This window comes from Saccopteryx leptura, chromosome 2, assembly GCF_036850995.1.
Source record: "Saccopteryx leptura isolate mSacLep1 chromosome 2, mSacLep1_pri_phased_curated, whole genome shotgun sequence".
Lineage (NCBI taxonomy): Eukaryota > Metazoa > Chordata > Mammalia > Chiroptera > Emballonuridae > Saccopteryx > Saccopteryx leptura.
Genome location: NC_089504.1, coordinates 18106678 through 18121790, shown reverse-complemented (window position 1 = coordinate 18121790; position 15113 = coordinate 18106678). Strand labels below are relative to the sequence as shown.

The 15113-nt window shown below is 48.2% G+C and overlaps 1 protein-coding gene across 5 annotated transcripts in view; it reads right to left on the bottom strand.

Moving 5' to 3' along the window:
• The window catches only part of ASTN2 (astrotactin 2), a 907524-nt gene that overhangs the window by 593905 nt on the left and 298506 nt on the right, over positions 1 to 15113 (bottom strand). The window lies entirely within an intron of this gene.

Sequence of the window (15113 nt, the reverse complement as noted above, 5' to 3'; positions counted from 1 at the left end):
ATAGCTGAGGAAAGCAGGGGCCAGTAGGTTAGAGGGATCTTCTTAAGACTCAAGGACCATAAAGAATGACTGTTCAGCCTGACCAGGCGGTGGCGCAGTGGCGAGAACGTTGGACTGGGATGCGGAGGACCCAGGTTCGAGATCCCAAGGTCGCCAGCTTGAGTGCGGGCTCATCTGGCTTGAACGAAGCTCACCAGCTTGGACCCAAGGTCACTGGCTCCAGCAAGGGGTTATTTGGTCTGCTGAAGGCCTGCGGTCAAGGCACGTATGAGAAAGCAATCAATGAAGAACTAAGGTGTCGCAACGAAAAACTAATGATTGATGCTTCTCATCTCTCTCCGTTCCTGTCTGTCCCCATCTATCCCTCTCTCTGACTCTCTCTCTGTCTCTGAAAAAAAAAAAATGACTATTCACTGGGCTACCGCCAGAAAATCCCCTCACTTAAAATCCATTTTGGGAATAGGCAAGGTAGATGATAGACAGGAAGATAAATAAATGCATACATAATTTTTTAATTAAAAATAAAAATATTTAAAAATTAAATGCATACATATATCACGTTGTGATTCACCCACATGTGCTGTTTAAATCAAGTGTTCTTTTTGTCCTCAGAAGTAATCATTGTGGTATTTAAGTTCTACCTTCTTAAGACATCATTCTTCACAGTTACCTGGCTGCGTAATATTCCATCAGATTTACGCGTTATCATTTACTCCGTTTTTCTCCTGTTGTTGGACAGTTACGCTCATTCTAATTTTTCAGTATTCCAGATTATGCAACAATAATTACCTTCAGATGTAAAGTGTCATGAAAAATGGTGAGTGTCATGGAAAAAAATTACGGTCATGCCTGACCTGTGGTGGCACAGTGGATAAAGGGTTGACCTAGAACACTGAGGTTGCCGGTTCGAAACCCTGGGCTTGCCAAGTCAAGGCACATATGGGAGTTGATGCTTCCTGCTCCTCCCCTCACTTCTCTCTCTCTCTCTCCCCTCTCTAAAATGAATAAATAAAATCTTAAAATATATATATTAAAAAAAATATGGTCTTGACATAACATTGAGTGAAAACAATGCGAATGTGTGTGTTGATCACAATTATGTTGATTGGAAAGAGTATCTATGTAAATGAGGATGGGAAACAATTAAATGAACTCTTTGGTCGACTAGGTTCTTGTTTCCTTTTTTTTTCTATTTTCTTCTAGTGTTATTATTGCATTATTTTACATTGGTGAAAAAAAAGATAGAAACCATATGCGTGCTGTCCCTAAAACAGTAGAAACATTTCCGTCCCTTGGATGTCCTGAGAGTGGAGAGCTGAGCTTAGCAGTCACTGGTCTGAACTTCTTCCACAGACAACAATTAGAGAAGAAGCTTATTAAAGGACGGAGCCATGTCTTATTAAGCCCTGACTCCCCAGAAAGCCACACTGTCCCTGGAATCAGCAATGTACGTTAAGTGAATAAAAGCAAAAGATTTCAGAGGTTGAAGAGGCCCTGGATGCAGTTTATTCAAACACTGCATTCTGTCTGAAGGTTCCTTAGCATTGAGTACAAGAGCCACAGTTGATGCCATTTTTTTCTAAAAAATCTACTCTAATTGAAAAGGCAGATGGTTAGCAAATTTTCTCACACCAGTCTAATACCACATGGGTCTGACTGAGTGACTTGGAGCACTGCACACTGTCACGCTTGTTGAGTTAGAAACAGAGCTTTCCTGATGCCCCGTGTCCTGCAGCCTCCTGGCTGGTCTCATGACGAATGCTTCTGAGCTGGGGCACCTGCTTCCTTCCATGGAGAACCAGGTGGCTTGATGATACCCGAGCTGTTGAGAGAAGGGCATCAGCAACCTCGAACCCATGTCTGAGGGGCCCACCCTCAGCCACTTCAGTTTCTGTCTACTCCTCCTACTCCTCTCCTGAAGATAATCTCCTCTTCTCACGCCTTTATTTACTTCCCAATGGGAAGCTGAGTCTTGAAATGGTCCCCAAGAACCCCATCTGCCCCACAAACCCTATATATTCCTCTCTACTTGAATACGAGTGGAGCAACAAATATGATGGAATATCACTCTGATATTAAGTTACGTTACATGACAAAGATGAAGGGAATTTTCGATGTAATTATGGCCCTAAATGATCTGACTCTGAGTTAAACATAAATGAAGTTATCTGGAGAGGTCTGGACAGATCCACGGAGCCCTTCAAAGAGACTGGGGCTTTGATGGGAGAGAGTAAAGTGTAAAAGAGGCAGACTGTGCACTACGCATGGAGGGCCCATGAGCAAGGGCCCGAGAGTACCCCGTCAGGGATGGAGTGGCCCCGGCTGACAGCAGCAGGAAACCGGGCAGGCCTGTCCTGCAGTGAGAAGAAATGAATTCTGTCAATGACCATGTGCACTCAGAAGAGGCGCTCACCTGAGCCTGAAGCCGGAGGCAGGCTGGGCTCCGTTATTTAAGACCCTGAGCAGGGAATCCAACTATGGCATGACTGGACTTTTTTTTTTTTAAATTTTAATTTTTATTTTATTTATTCATTTTAGAAAGGAGAGAGAGGCCTGACCTGTGGTGGCGCAGTGGATAAACTGTCGACCTGGAAATGCTGAGGTTGCGGTTCAAAACCCTGGGCTTGCCTGGTCAAGGCACATATGGGAGTTGATGCTTCCTGCTCCTCCCCCCCTTCTCTCTCTCTCTCTCTCTCTCTCTCTCTCTCTCTCCCTCTCCTCTCTAAAATGAATTAAAAAAAAAAGAATGTTTAAAAAAAAAAAGAAAGGAGAGAGAGAGAGAGGAGAGAGAGAGAGAAGGGGGGGAGGAGCAGGAAGCATCAACTCCCATATGTGCCTTGACCAGGCAAGCCCAGGGTTTTGAACCGCGACCTCAGCATTTCCAGGTCGACGCTTTATCCACTGCGCCACCACAGGTCAGGCTACATGACTGAACTTTTGACCTCCTATGAGATAATACATAGGCATACACATATACATATGCACATGCACATGCATATACACATACACATACATATACATCGTTTGGAGATATTAAGGTTCATGAAACAGAGGTGATAGGCAACCACAGAGTGTGACACCTGTTTTCTTCTCCCTGTCCGACCAACCCTGAGCTCAGACCTGGTTGGCAACGTCTCCATCTGGACGCCGCACAGGACCCTCAAAGGCAGCAGCTCTTAACCCGAGCTCACCTCTTTCTCTCCTGAAGATCTGCTGCTCCTCCCTTCCCGAGCACGGAGTCTCTCCAGCTCCTGTGCCAGAAGCAAGGGCCCATCCTCCGAAACCCTCACCTTCTGAGAGCCAGCCAGTCACCAGTCCTGCTAACTGTGTGTTAGCGTGTCCCTGACAGCCAACCCCTCTCCTGCTTCCTAACTGGTCTCTTTCCCTACCTTCTCCTCCTCTGGTGGCTTCTCCTCTTTGAAAAGAGTGATGCCCTTAAAACAGAAACAGGATGATTGGTCTCTGTTGTTCAAAGGTCTTCCTGGGCCCATGTCACACATGTTTAAACGCAGCTCTCCCCTGCTCACACGGAGAAGCCTGTGTTCAGACCCTGGCCACCTCCCATTCATCCTTAATCCTGGTTTTCCTCCAAGATGCCTTTCACAACATAGTTCTCCAGCTATTCTTCAGACGCTCTTCTCACAATTTGAAGGATAGACTCATTTCTGTGTTTATTTGCAGCATGCTCTTACCCTTTCCCTTCCTCTCTGACAAGCCTACAAACTTCATGAGGGCAGCCACATAATAGGTCTGTTTTCCATGCTGCTATTGAGTCTCAAGACATTAGATACTTAGTAACCGAAATGAATGAACTTGGCTTTCCCAAGTTCAAACCCTTTCCTAATCTGGGTCAATGCTCCCTTCTCCGCAACCCCCCCCCCCCCACTATCATCCTTCATATACCTTATACTTTGGTGGCATGCCATTCTGTTTAATCACCACATAGATGCTGCAAAGGATCATCACCGTCATTTTTGAGAGGGGGAAACTGAGGCCCGGGAGGTACACCAACCTGTCCAAGATCCCCCACACTAAGAGGCAGGGCTCAAGAAGGTCACACACACCAGCTCCTTGCACAGCACTTGCCACGGTGACCACGCCCGGGACATTCTCTTTCTCTTGGGAAGGGTTTTGCAAGGTAAGAGAATCTTGGTCATCCCACAGGATGGCAGCGAAGGACAGAGATGACAGAGTGTTCATGCTCGGGGCAGGGAGTGGGCGGCCGTCATCTCTCCATGTAAGGAATAGGGGGAGAAATCCTGCTGAGCTTAGTTGAAAACAAGAGAGCAAGAAAGACTGATTATTCCTTCTCGCTGGTGTAAGCAACTTAAAACGACATGTTTGCTTTATCGCCTTTGGTCTCCCATTTGATTCCTGACAGCCGTCTCCCTGCCTTCAATGCCGGGCTGTCAGGTGCTGAGCTGCTTCTCATCGCCGAGGAGGAGAACTGAGAACGGTCTCAACAGTGCTTCGGAGCCGTCACAGGCTTGGGAGGGAGTTTCTGAAGTTGGCCGGCTTCCTCCCTGCACTCAAAGAACCCTCGTTTGCTAAGACTGCTTAATGTTTCTGCAAGTTGGGAAGAGACAGTCTCTGGAAAGGACCTCGAAGAGGAAGAAAGAAAACACAACAGCAACAAAAACCAACGTCTATTTCCTCTGAGGTTCGAAAGGGAGAGAACAGAGACATCAGATAGAAGCTCTTCTTCTTCTTCTTCTTGTTTTATTTTTAGCCCAATAAAATTTCTGAATAAATAATTTTCTCTTCTCTAATATCTCGTTAAATAGAGCCAAGCGCAGGCATAGATCAAAGCTAGGTTTCTGCATTTTACTGCTCTTTCGGTAAGAGAAATCCAAACTCCACTCTCATTTCTCCGCGGAGGAAGCCAGAGTCCCCTCGGAAAGCTGGCACGAGCTACCGGAACCTTCCATAGGATTGTATTCACCTCCTGCAAATCACGAAGGCTAACTACCACAGCAATAGTTATGATTAAGAAGGAAGGCATAAAAAATCTATAACATCTTCCTGGGGACAAGCCCGGAGTGCTGTGACAACAGATTTTGAGGCCAGTTGGAATGGGGTTCAGGTCTCAGTCCCATGACTTACTGCTTTGATGACCTTGGAGAAGTTATCTGTCTGGATTTAGTTTTTTTCTTTTACATATTGGAGGCAAGGACAATAACTGACCGGATAGGGGGATCAGTAAAATATGCAACAGACCTGGCACAACAGTGACAGTCACTACACGGTTGCTATACATCGTTATTCCTCTTATCATTATTCTCCAGCTCCCGTCCTGGGAAAGAAGAGGTGCACTCCACGGGAGCCCAGGGCCAGACAGGCAGCAGGAGAGGCTGCGGGGTCACGGGAGAGGCTGCGGGGTCACAGGTGACGTGGCGAGGAGGCCGCAGAGGGGCGGCTGCCTGCGGAGGTACCTGAGAAAGAGGCTGACCTCCGGCAAAGGACAAGGACGGTGAAGGGAAAAGCCGCTTCACAATGTCCCCAGGAGGCCCAGCCCGCCAAATTCATACTCTTACTAAAAATAAAAGTATCTACTTTTTTTTTTTTTTAGAAGCAGGACCAGTTTGCAGGCCAGCACATTGGGAAAAGGCCATGGAGCGTGCGTGTCTCGGACACCGATTTGCCGTGCTCACTGGTGAGCATTTAGTGAACCGCACTCACATGGCTGGGGCCCTGGGCTCGGCATGTCCTTTGCATACATCGTCCCCTTTCACCTCCACAGTAAGACTAAGGAGGAGCTGAAGGACTCATACTAGACGCGTCCTCCTTTGCCCAGGAGAAACTGAGGCTCAGAGAAGGGACCTGCCTTGTCCTAAGCCACACGTCTAGGAAAAAGCAAAGCAAAGCAACGATGTGGACCCGTCTGCTGATTCTGAAGCCCATAATAAACCTAGAAGGACTGCCGTTTACTTAATGTAGTCTGGAAATAATTCCAAACTTATAGAAAAGCTGCAAGGATAAGAAAAGCACAAAGAACATTCACATCTTGTTCTTGGCCCAGATCTACCTATTGTTAACGTGTCACCCCACCTGCTTTGTCATTTGAAAAGGAAGCCATTTTAACCTTGGGGAAAACGCTTCCCTTTCCTACGGGCGAAAAACAGAAGAAGAGATGGATCATCTTTAGGACTGAAAAAAAACCCATGCTTTGATGAGAAGTGATGGGTAAGGGAGGGGGTGGCGGCCCCAGTGGGTAAGGCAGGGCCCTGCCTATTTCTCCAGCCCATCTGCCATCGTTCCTGAAGCCACAGACTCGACTCGACCCAGTTTCCCACATCTCTTCTATCCCCTGCCCGGGACTGCACCCTCTGTCCTCAGACTCAGAAGGTACCACCGTTCTGTGGGTGTTCACACCTCCCAAAGCCTGAAGCCCCCCATTTCCTGGAGCCTAGCTCCACCTCTGCATTCTCAGCTTGTATTTCAGAACAGTCTCCTATGCTCACTCCCCAAAGCTCTCCTTTCCTGCTGGTGTGGCTCGAACACTCTCTCACCTGTTCTTTTCCTTCTAAAATAGGATTAACTCGCATGTGCATACGTGCGTGGATGCATGCGTGAGTGAACACAGGAGTATGGGTGCGTGCGTGTCATGCCAGGGGAGAATCAGAAAGAAAACATTTACACATCCATGCAAATGAGCATAAAGTTTTGTTTACAATTCAAGAGTTCGTATCGTGATAGAAAATCTCAGCTTAGGAATTGCCAAATTAAAACAAGCAACTAAAACAAAGAAGTAAGCAAAACCATGGACATTCATGCCCTGGTTCTCTCTGCTGGTGAACTAAGTATAATTAGCAAAGCTTAGAGGGGGAAAACATACATAGAATTAAGACTCTGAATGCCTGGGTTTCCATAACTGGCTAAGCAGCCAGTGGATGAGGAGAACGAGGATCAGAGAGGCAGAGAGACTAGCCCAAAGCCACACAGCCACAAGAAGCCAGCCCGGAAGTTCACGCTGGATGCCTGCGCTGCTGGAATCACTCAGCAGCTGCGTCTGCTCCGCCTCCCGCTCAGCATTGCTCCCAGGGCTGGACGGCTGCACATATGCCCTCTGCACTCTTCATCTGGACCTTCAGTTCTACACTAGCTTTGCCTGATTGGCCTCGCTTCCCTGTGCGAGCTCCATCTCCCTCGAAGAGTTTCTAACCGCCCTGAGGCTGGGGGCCCTTCACGCCCATTTCCCACACTGCCCTGTATCATGCTTAGCATGGTGTTTATTCTATAAATATAGGTTAGACTCGAATGAGCTTCAGACTGATGACACGAGGCATAAACATCCTTGTTTTACAGATAGAAAGCCTGAGGCTCCAAGAAGGCATGTTTTCCAAGGGTCACTGAGTGAGTTCGGGCTGGGGGAAGAGCCATCAGGACTCACCTCCAAACCCAGTGGTTCTCAAAGGGTGTGCCAAGGTGCACCCTAGAAGATTTCCAGGTGTGCACTATGGTATTCCAGAGAAATATGTGCCTGTTGGGGACCAAAAGACCAACAGGGTTTTTGGAGTTTAGTTTTTTGGGGGACAGAGGTGTGGGGAATTGGCTGTAAGCTGACAGTCTGCCCAACCCCCCACCTCACTTGCCTCATTAGGTTGCAAAAGGCTGTTAAGCTGTGGTGCTGGATTGTTTACACTACCCCCATGTGCCCCGGAAAGACTGGAGGCAAGTTTCTTCTATCTTTTGTTTGGTGTCAAGTTAAGATGCTATGTTTGGTGGGGGTTTTCTGCACTCAACACAATTAAGAGTAAAAAGAGGAATTCTTCAATGTATTGATGAAGAAATGAGAGTTTACCCTTCAGATATATGCCCAAACATTAAAGAAATTGCTAGGACACATCAGGCTCATGTTTCTCATAAACACAAGAATGAAAAAACTTAACACATTTGTGCTGGGACCTGCCGAATTTACTAAATCTTACTAAGAATGTATCTATATATATAAAAAGATAACTTTTTGGCATTTTTAAGTTTTATAACCCCTCTTTTTTATGAATTCTAAAAAGCATAACTCAAAAAATGTAACATAAAATTTTTTTAATGTCAGAATATATTTAATTTTGTTGTATTTATTTCATTTAATTACCATAAAAGCACACTGTACTTTATACTTTTTTCTTTAAAATTTGACTTAATTATTATAACATAGTTCTTAGAAATTTGTATATAGTGTGCCTACAATTATTTGTAGAAATTTTTTTTTTTGTATTTTTCTGAAGCTGGAAACGGGGAGAGACAGACAGACTCCTGCATGCGCCCGACCGGGATCCCACCCGGCACGCCCACCAGGGGGTGATGCTCTGCCCACCAGGGGGCGATGCTCTGCCCATCCGGGGCGTTGCTATGCCGTGATGAGAGCCACTCTAGCGCCTGAGGCAGAGGCCACAGAGCCATCCCCAGCGCCCGGGCCATCTTTGCTCCAATGGAGCCTTGGCTGCAGGAGGGGAAGAGAGAGACAGAGAGGAAGGAGAGGGGGAGGGGTGGAGAAGCAGATGGGCGCTTCCCCTGTGTGCCCTGGCCGGGAATCAAACCTGGGACTTCTGCACGCCAGGCCGATGCTCTACCACTGAGCCAACCGGCCAGGGCTTATTTGTAGGATTTTAAATGTGCCCCGACTTCAAAAAGTCTGAGAACCACTGTCCTAACCTGGGATCTAGTCTCCTTTGCTATATCTAGTGTCATCTCTGGTTTAAAAGATGCCTGCCCAGTGGGCATCTACTATATCCAGGTACTTAATTCTTTAGTTTTGTAGACCACACCATGAGAATTGGCAAACTTCAAGCAAGTGATGGATTAACTGGTTATTTAGTTAACCAAACATAAAAGTCTTTGCTTGACAAACAGACTCCTGTACGCAGCAAGATCATGTATGATATGAAATGAGATTCATTTCACAAATCACTGTGACATTTCACTCATGCTCCCTGCATGAGTCCTACAGGTGAGGCCACAAGTATGACAAGAATGGTTTATTTAGGGCACGGGCCAGCAGGCTGTTGTATTGGTGTGTGTGTGTGTGTGTGTGTGTGTGTGTGTGTATTTTGGTTTTTAGGAATAAAGTTTTATAAGGACACACTTGTGTTCATTCATTCATGTATTGTCTATGACAACTTTCAAGGCATGGCAGCAGAGTTGAACAGGTCCAACAGTGACTATACGGCCTGCAAAGCCAGAAACTGTTTACTAATTGGTCATCTACAGAAAAGGGTGCTGATTTAGGAAATCCCACCAGGACACACATCTTGGTCTCTTGGTCCCTGTTTCTCAGTCGTTTCGTCTCTTCTCCTTTACTCTACTCACCACACTGATGGGTCCACCCATCAAGAGTCCACCTGGCCAGACCAGAGGCCTTTGGATAACACCTCCAATTTCCCTATCAAGAACCCAATGCTCAGAGAAGCTAGGGCTGAGTCTCACACTCAATCATAAATCTCTTTTCCAGGGGATCTTATTGCCTAGAGTAAGATTTTAGCACCTCTAGACTTACTTTGGGGCTTAGGTGTCAACAACTCTATTCTACACAGAGAAAAGCACCTGGACGCTAAAAGCCTAGCCTTGCAAAGGAGATGGGCTCAAGTCAAAACTCACAGCCACATCCAGCAGAATCGAATGCAGCTTCTGCTTTTACTGTGGGCCATACAAAGAGAGAGAGCTAGGCCCGAAAACCTGTTTGATACGTCTTCCCTCCCCCGTTCCCTGCGCTCTCTCTACCCGCCCTGGGCACACCCCTCTCTGCCCGGGGAACCTCCTGGACTTGTCACATCCCTTCAAATTTCACGCACTCCACTGGGCGCTGAAGAGCCCAGGCAGAGCGGGTCTGATGACCCTGAGGGGGTAGGAGAATGAGCAGCAGGGAGAAGGAAAGAAGAGTGAACCCATTTCTGGCAAGGGGCAATGGAGTCAGAGAGAACAAGAGGAGGTGACAGAAAAGCAGCTTCCACCCCAATCACTTATAATAATAATCCAGACATTGAGCCAGGCATGTCTTTTATTCACTCATTCATCATTCATTCATTCCAAAATATGAAGGCAGGTCCTACTATTGACCCCTCCTCGTGTTTGGTGGTGGGAACAGAAAGCTGGGCACAAAAGACAGCGGACCCACCCCCATGGCGTGACGCTTCTGTGGAGTGTGCAGACCCTGCTCAGAGAACGTACCTGTAAAACTACACCAGCCACGAAATCTACAGAGGGGGAGAACACAGGGTCCGGTATGGAATATCACCAGGAAACAGTGTGGGACGGCTCAGCTGAAGACAGGCCACGTAAGCGGAGCTGTCCCGGTGAGTAGGAGTGAGTCAGAGGGCAGCAGAGCGACCCGGGAGAGAACTTGTGCGAAGGCTCTGCAAGACAGCCACGGAAGGGCTGGAGAAGAGGCCGGAGCGGGAGGGACAAACAGAGCCCCGGGCGGAGGGGCAGGCCACAGCGCTCCCACGCTTGTCGGTAGTAGAAAGTTCACATTCTACCCTCCAGGTAGAGAAGCCACCTGATCCCTATTTACATTTTTACTGGGTTGAACTCAGCTAAATTGAGACCCTTGAGAAGGTGATTTTAGCCATTTATAAACAAAGAATACAGGTAGCAGGGATGGGATGGCAAAAAAGGATAACTTACTGCCAAGATTTGTAGTTATATTTAACCCTCACAATGACCCTGAGAGGGAGATATTACGATCCCATTTTAAAGAGCAGAGTATCAGGACTACCGGCTCATGGTGTGCGGGTGGACCGTGACAGAACCACAGCTGGGCCCAGGTCACTTTTCAGCTTCAACTCCTCCAAGAAGTCCTCCCACATTTCTCCAGTGTTCCTCCACCTCTTTCTTCCCTCAAAACTGGGACAGCATGAACCACCCAGTTATATTTCTTTTTCATATCCTCCCCAGCACCCCACGCCTCCTGCTGGACCGTCAGAAAGACCTTAACCAGAATTTACTGACTTGCTCTAGGACAACCTTTCTCAACCTGTACTTTTCGATCGGGAAATTAAGATCAGAAACAGGCAGTGACTTGACCAAGGTCACATAGAAAATTTGGTGGCAAATCCAGGATTAAAAACCCCCATTTCTGTCACTGTTTCCTTCTGAGCACTTCAAAGACGCCAACAGTTGAATGCCTTGACCCACCTCTATCTGGCCTGAGATTTGGGGAACACAGCGCAGACCTCTTTTCAGATGGGAATGAATGAGGTAGGGCGAATTGCTGTGGTTGCTAAGTGCAGTCGGCTGAGGGGTGGCCTTTCCTGGTGTGTTTATCTGTCTCTTCTCCTACGTCACTGTCCTTTATCCTCTCCTCTGTGTGACGGCGGGCGGGCTGGCCCCGGGCAGGCCACAGGGAACACTTGGCCCACTGCATGTGCTAAAGGAGAGCTGGCATGGGAGGTGGGGTGGCAGGGATGAGGGAGAAGCTGGGACGATGTGAAGGCAAGCCTGGGGGTGAAGGCACAGCCACAGGAGATGACACCAGCCACTGTCATGCCAGGGGCGGGCAGTTTCTCCTGAAGGAGAGCCAGGAAAGGAGAGAGGCACCGGGCACGGAGGAGGCGGACGGGGGGCAAAGTGGCAGGAGCTGGAAGGCAGGTACATTTCCTGAGCAGGGCGTTCTCACAGACACATGGCCAGTCCCACTGACCTGCGTGTAAAGGGACAGCGGAGATCCGGAGATCCAGCCCTCCCGGGTTTCAGATACGAAAGCGGGGGCCTGGCCACCTGGCGTGACCACACCCAGGTCACAGGGTGCCCTGGCAGCAGACCTGAGATCTGTCTGCATACTCGGTCCCATGCTCCTCACCCAGGGGCTTACCCTCCCCATGACTTCTCTCCCTCCTCAGACCCACCTGTGTGCTTCACGGGTACCAACTGATTATAATTCTTAGACCCATCTCCTAGAGCAGGAGACCAATCTCCTTTTTGGCTGAGAGAGCCATGAACGCCACATATTTTAAAATGTAATTCCATGAGAGCCATACAACGACCTGTCTACGTTAGGCATTATCCAGTAAAAATTTGGTGTTGTCCCGGAGGACAGCTATGATTGGTTCCAGCCACCCGCAACCATGAACATGCGTGGTAGGAAAGGAATGGATTGTAATACATGAGAATGTTTTATATTTTTAACGTTATTATTATTTTTTATTAAAGATTTGTCTGCGAGCCAGATGCAGCCATCAAAAGAGCCACATCTGGCTCGTGAGCCATAGGTTCCCAACCCCTGTCCTAGAGCTTTAATCTTATTATTTTAATTTTTCAATTAGGGAAGTGATGGGCAGAGAGCTAAGGTTTCTATTCGAGATGGCACCACTAGCAAGTGGCGGGGCTGGGATTTGAACCCAGGCAGCCCGTTGCGAGAATTCATGCTTTTAATGCTCTCTGTTCCATTGCTCTCTCATCCCAAAGGACTCCCAGACCTGCCCCCTGCTCACCTTTGTACTGCACACTTTTCCCATTACAGCAGTGAGCTCTGAAGACACCTAGGCTCTTGCACCACGTAGAAGAAACAGCAAAAAAGGGGCTGCAACCTCTCCCAGGAAGTATTCTCAGAACTGGGCATTGGGCTGTAATTTCATTGGCTGGAACAGAGGCTTTGCCAGGACCAAGTTCATTCACTCTCTGTGCTCAACAAACAACCACAGCAGCAACAGCAGCCGCGTTGACCTTGACAATATCAACTACGGAGTCAGGAAAGCGTTCCCTGTAATTCTGCAAAATGGGGCAGGGGAGCTTGTGCTCAGGGAATCTACACTTGTGACTCCTTCCCTACTCTCTCAAAGCCCGCCCTTGTTGCGTTCTTTTTCCTTAGCCTTTGCCACCATCTACTATATTTTGTAATTTGATATAATACGAGGTACACAAGGGTAGGGCTCTTTAAAAATTCTTGCTTGGTTTGTGTTCCCAGTGCCTGAAAGAGTGTCAGCTACACAGTTAGCGCTGAACACATAGTTGATGTATATGTGAAAGGAAGGGGGGAGGGTTCTCTAGGGTATAGCTGGGGAAAAGAGCAGAGGTCCATGGGAAAGGGGACGAGAAGAGACGGAAAGAAGAGAGGGAAGAGAGAGAACACACAGAAGAGAACAACAGAAGAGGCAGAACAAGGAGAAGAAAGCCAGGGTAAGCGGAAAGACAGAAGAAGAAAAGAAAGAGGGCAGAAAAAAATAGGAACTAAAACAGACCAGCAAGCAAACAAACCCAGGATACTGTGGAGCAGGGGTCCCCAAACTACGGCCCGCGGGCCGTATGCGGCCCCCGAGGCCATTTTTCCGGCCCCTGCCGCACTTCCAGAAGGAGCATCTCTTTCATTGGTGGTCAGTGAGAGGAGCATAGTTCCCATTGAAATACTGGTCAGTTCGTTGATTTAAATTTACTTGTTCTTTATTTTAAATATTGTATTTGTTCCTGTTTTGTTTTTTGTTTTTTTTTACTTTAAAATAAGATATGTGCAGTGTGCATAGGGATTTGTTCATAGTTTTTCTTATAGTCAGGCCCTCCAATGGTCTGAGGGACAGTGAACTGGCCCCCTGTGTAAAAAGTTTGGGGACCCCTGCTGTGGAGGAAGAGAAAGATGCGAGGGGAACCACTGTGGAAGGGGGGGACTTGTCCTTAGTGGACACTAAGTGGAGGACAAGATGAAGCTTTGGCGCTCGGCTGACAAGAGGGCCAGGGAGGAAGGTGTGTGTGGAGGGTACCTGGCAGCCCGCACCTTTCCCGTTCTGGAAACACAGCCCAGCCTCTGGGAGTGTGCGGAGGCAACGAGCCCAATCGTCCCTCTCAGATCCTGCGGCATGCTTTTGCTTTCGTTTTTAAAGTTTAACTCTGATTTACAAGGGGAACGCTCGATGACGAATGTTTTTCTTTCTTCCCATTAGCTGTAAACAGCCCAGTCCTGCAGCATGGACCCACCTTCCCCAGCCTGAATTCTGATTTGGGGAGTGGAGAGAGAAGATAGGTCAAGAATCAATCAGCACCAACTTCTAGATCTCCAGTGCAGCCGTACCAGACAGCCTGAACACGGGAAGGGGAGAGAGCCCAATGATACTAATGGCTGCAGAGGCTGCAACACCTTCTCAGGTTAGGTGCTAACAGGGACACCCCACACGGGGCCTTTCCAGCGAAAGGCACCAGCGAGAGATCAGAAACAATAACGAGAACCGAACTGACGTTAATAACATCTACTATGTGATTTTTTTTGCCCTTAATACGTTCCAGGCACCACGATACATTTATTTATCATAACCAAAATTCATCTTCAAGTCTCTGTGAGGCAGTTTTACAAGACCGATTTTACAGAAAACAAACAAAAAACCCCTGAGGTATTGGGAAGGCAGAGCCCAGAGAAGCTATGCAATCTCTGCTCTCTGCACATCATCACACGTGGGTGGGATGCAGGAAGAACCTGTTTGTGGGGAAGCCTCGCCTGCTCTTCCTGACCTCAGGCACCGCCCCGGCCCACTTCTTGGAGAGTAGGAGGGCCACGGGCTGCCACGTGCCTTGGGGGGCCCGCTGCCTTCACGTTTGCCAGAGGGCCCTCGGCTCTGTCAGGGCCTGGACTAAGCCCACGGATCTGCCCTGAACCACTGGCCTGTTGCCACCCCAGGTTTCAGGAATGCACCCTTGAACTTGCTAATTCCCCATCCTTATGATAAAAACACTCAGGCGTGAGGCATCCCATTCACAGGTAACTTCCTGAAGCATGCTCTGTGTTCCCTTTAGAGCACATTGTCTCCCAGAGAACCAGGGACAGCAGCCCTTTAAGGCGTCCTCCTCAGCGTTTTGACATCTCCTTACACGGAGTGCCATTGTGACCAACAGTCACGCAGGGACGCTCATTCCATGTGCTGAAGGCACAGCCCACAGAGTCACAGGGTGTCATGTTTATAGGAATCAGCTGGAGAACCTTCCCTCTGGACTCGGTGTCCGAGAAGTAGGATTTCCTGAATAAATCCGGGGTCTGTCCGATAGGCTCTGGACAGCTCACTGCCGAGCCTGTCTCCTTGGGCCCTTTGATGGCCGAGACCCTCTGAGTTAATCCGCCGGCCTGTGCTGAGAACTACCCAACAGCCTGGCACAGACCACCGCATCGGGTTAACCTGTGTTTGAGGAATTTCCCTTCTTCC